This window comes from Capsicum annuum, chromosome 5 (assembly GCF_002878395.1).
Source record: "Capsicum annuum cultivar UCD-10X-F1 chromosome 5, UCD10Xv1.1, whole genome shotgun sequence".
NCBI classification, from domain to species: domain Eukaryota; kingdom Viridiplantae; phylum Streptophyta; class Magnoliopsida; order Solanales; family Solanaceae; genus Capsicum; species Capsicum annuum.
The window spans coordinates 18,979,765-18,984,693 of record NC_061115.1 but is presented as its reverse complement, the minus strand read 5'-3'; positions in this window follow the sequence as shown (position 1 = coordinate 18,984,693).

The window sequence follows — 4,929 nt, the reverse complement described above, 5'->3', positions numbered from 1 at the left end:
ATATATATATATATATATATATATATATATATATATATATATATTTAAATTACGAATGAAAAAAAAAAGTAAGGAAGCAAATGACCTAATGGCCATTTTAAATATCAAGTAAAATCTTGACTATTTTTATTGTAAATTATTTAATTTTTAGTATATAATAATAATTTTTTTTTGATAAAATTGTGCAGACTTAATTCAAAACGGAAAATATCACATCATGTAAGAATGTTTCGGCTCACTGAGCCCAACATGTATATACTGAAACTAGCGGCGATAGGCCCGTACTGAGAACGAGCCCAACATGCTAAGATTAAATTTTTTAAATTATTATGAAAACAGTGAAATATATCGTCATAATTAAATATTGATATATTTATATATAATAAGAGTGTATTTAAAAATTTAATCGCAGTTTATATTCTCCTAATAATTTTACTATCTAAAGTTTAGATCTTTCATTAAGTGTTAAAGGAAATATATTTACGCATGAAGTGATGTAAAAAAGAATTAAAATAATTTATGTTTTAAATTATTCTGATTTATAATACTTTTTCTTCTATTCCAATTTAAGTGACATTGATATAATTTCAAGAGTCAAGCAAATATCACGATTACTTAGCAAAACAGACATGTCTTAAATCACTCATAATAACAAATTAAAAGTGATATAACAAAATTTTTAGGAAAAATACTTATGAAAATAATTTAAGTGTGCCTGATATAAGATGTCAAGTTAATTTAAAATATCAAGAGTTAACTTATCATTTTATGTCTTTTTTATTTTTTTATTAAATATTTTTTTTTAATACTTAAATGACTTATAATAATTAGTTAGAGGTGATATAGTAGAATTACGGTTGAAGTAGTTGAAGCAGACATATCATAATTATCTATTTAACTTTTTTTAATTAAATATTAATAATTTTTTAATACGTAAATGATATATAATCATTAATTATGGGTGATATAATAAAATCACGGAGCAAGCAGTAGTCGGTAAGCATGTCGACCACCGAAACGAAAAAGTAGTTAAGAAAATTAAAATTTAATTTCCCTGTTTACGTATTTTATGCTTCATTTAGTTGTACCTAATAAAAATTGATATTTTAATTATTCAGATCTTAGCTCGTATTTATTCAGATCATTTAAATCTCAGTAGGTGTATTACTGCCATACTTTCTTTTTAACAGAGATATTACTATTGCAAAGTACTTCATCCAACTACTTTTAATTTATATATTTTTTTAATCTATTTTATCTTTATTTTAAATATTATTTATAATTTAATAATTAAATGACTTATAGTAACTATTTAGAAGCGATATAATAAAATTAGTATAAAAAATACTTGTGACAAAAGTTTAAGTGGACCCCATATAAGTCATCAAGTTATATAGTAAAATTACTATAAAAAGTACTTGTGAAAAAATTTAAGTGGACCCATATAAGTCTTCAAGTTAATTTAAAACGTCAAGAATAAACTTATAATTTTGTGTCTATTTTACCTTTTTATGAAAATTTTCAATTTTTTAGTACTTAGATGATCTATAATAATTAATTAGGAGTGATATAATAAAATTATGATTGAAGCAGGCATGTCATAAATGTCTAATGTACTTTTTTAATTAAATATTATTTATTTTCTGATACGTAAATGACTTATAATAATTAATTAGGGATGATATAGTAAAATCACGGTTGAAGCAACTGAAGCAAACATGTCATAAATATCTATTTTACCTTTTTAATTAAATATTATTAATTTTCTAATGTGTAAATAATTTATAATAATTAATTAGGAATGATATAGTAAAATCACGATTGAAACAGTTGAAACAGATATGTCTTCCACAAGCTGCCTGCTTCAGCAGCTTCATTGCCGCTTATATATTAGTACTACTGGTAATAGGTCCGTGCTCGCTAAGGCTAAATTTTTTAAATTATAATGAAAATAGTGAAATATATCGTCATAAGTAAGTATTGATATATTTATATATAATATGAATGTATTTAAAAACTTAATCGTAGTTTATATCCTTCCGATTGTTTTACTACCTAAAGTTTAGATCTTTCACTAAGTGTCAAGGAAATATAGTTATATATGAAGTGGCATAAAAATTAAATTGTTTTAAATAATTTAAGTTTTTAATTATTCTGATTTATAATACTTTTTCTTCTATTCTAATTTAAAAGACACTAATATAATTTCGAAAGTCAAGTAAATATCACGATCGAAGCAACGAAGCGAACATGTCTTAAATAGCTCATAATGACTAACTAAAAATGATATAACAAAATTGCTATAAAAATACTTGTGAAAATAATTTAAGTGGCCTCATATAAGATGTCAAGTTAATATACTACATCAAGAGTTAATTTCTACATCAAGAGTTAATTTATCATTTTATGTCTATTTTAAATTTTTTAATTAAATATTAACTATTTTTTTAATACTTAGATAACTTATAATAATTAATTAGAGGTATTATAGTAAAATTACGGTTGAAGCAACTGAAGCAGACATGTCATAAATGTTTATTTAACTTTTTAAATTAAATATTATTGATTTTATAATACATAAATGACATATAATAATTAATTAGGGGTGATATAATAAAATCATGGAGCAAACAGTGGTCGGCCATCGAAGTCGTCAAGTTAATTTAAAACATCGATAGTTAACTAATTAGAAACGATATAGTAAAATTATTAGAAAAGTACCTATGAAAAAAATTTAAATGGACCTCATATAAGTCGTCAAGTTAATTTAAAATATCAAGAGTAAACTTATAATTTTGTGTCTATTTTACCTTTTTATGAAATATTATTAATTTTCTAATGCTTAGATGATTTATAACAATTAATTAGGGATGATATAATAAAATCACAGTTGAAGCAGTTGAAGCAGGCATGTCATAAATATCTATTGTAATTGTTTAAATTAAATATTATTATTCCTCAATTTCATTTTAGTTGACCCTCTTTCTAAAATATTTGTTTCAATTTAGTTGTCCATTTGACGAAATTAAGAGTATTTTATTATATTATTTCAATACTATCCTCAACATTAAATGACTAAACAAGGTGTATTTACTCAAATTTATATTTTCAAAGCATAAGTAAGGCTAATTTGGTAAAATAAACCCCTAATAAATATTTTCTTAAGGAGAGTGACAAGTAAAAAATGATCAACTATTTTAAAATGGAGGGAGTAATTTTTTAATACATAAATGACTTATAGTAATTATTTAGGGTTAATATAGTAAAATCACGATTGAAGCAGCTGAAACAGATATGTCATAAATATCTATTTTATTTTTTAATTAAATATTATTAATTTTTTAATACGTAAATGACTTAAATGCTTAATTAGGAAAGATATAATAAAATCACAATTGAAGCAGTTGAAGCAGACATGTCGTCCAAAAATTGCTTGCTTCAACAACTTAATTGCTGCTTATATATTAGTAATAGATAATAGATATATTCTAATATATAGAAGAGCCTTGGAAGCAGATGAGGGTCGTTATGCCTGCTTCCAAGGGCGAAGAAGTCTTTTCACTAAAATTGTGTTGTCATCTTGTTCGTCTTTCACGTACGGCTGGTTCACATAAAACCATAGAAAAGCTACACATTTTCTATCTAATATATTCTAATATATAGAAGCGTGAAGGGACGTAGGAGGCGGTCGTCATGCCTGCTTCCTCCGTGATTTTATCATATCACCCTTAATTAATTATTATATGTTATTTACTTATTACAAAAATTAATAATATTTAACAAAAATATAAAATAGACATTTATGACATGTCTGTTTCAGCTGATTCAACCATAATTTTACTATTTCATCCCTAATTAATTACTATAGGTCGTTTAAGTATTAATCTGTGATTTTACTATATCACCCATAATTAATTATTATATGTCATTTAAGTATTAAAAATTAATAATATTTAACAAAAAAATAAAATAGACATTTATGACATGTCTGCTTCAGTTGCTTCAACCGTAATTTTATTATTTCATCTCTAATTAATTACTATAAGTCATTTAAGTATTAAAAAATTAATAATATTTAATAAAAAATAAAATAAACAAAAAAATGATAAACAAACTATTGAAATTTTAAATTAACTTGACATCTTATATAAGACCTGTCTAAATTTTTTTCACAACTATTTTTTATATTAATTTTGTTATACCACTTCTAATAAGTTATTTCCTAATTGATTATTATATGTCATTTACGTATTAAAAAATTAACAATATTTGATAAAAAAAAGTAAAATAAACATTTAAGACATGTTTGTTTTAGTTGTTTCAACCGTAATTTTACTATTTTATCCCTAACTAATTATTATGAGTCATCAAAATTTTTAAAAAAATTTTTAATAAAAAATAAAATAAACAAAAAAATAGAAATTAACTATTGATGTTTTAAATTAACTTGACATCTAATATGAGGCCCGCTTAAATTTTTTTCACAAATATTTTTTATAGTAATTTTATTGTATCATTTCTAATAAGTTATTATCAGTTATTTAAGACATGTCTACTTTGCAACTTCAATCGTGATATTTGATCAACTCTCGAATATCAGTGTCACTTAAATTAAAATAGAAGAAAAAGTATTATAAATTTCAGTAATTAAAAACTTAAATTATTCTAAAAATATAATAGACTATCAATGCTACAAAACTTAAAATAGTAAATTATAGTGTCAAAAAACCATTATAAATTACAATAGCTAACAACTTAAAATATCTAAAAAAATATTTAAAATATAACTAATTATCAAAATTTTATTTGTATCATATAAATTGAGACTAAAAAATAACATATAGCACGGGCCTTCGATATCTAGTTACTCTATATTAGACGAGGGAATATTGAGGAGCTTAGGGTCGTTCGAGGGTATTTCTGAAATTT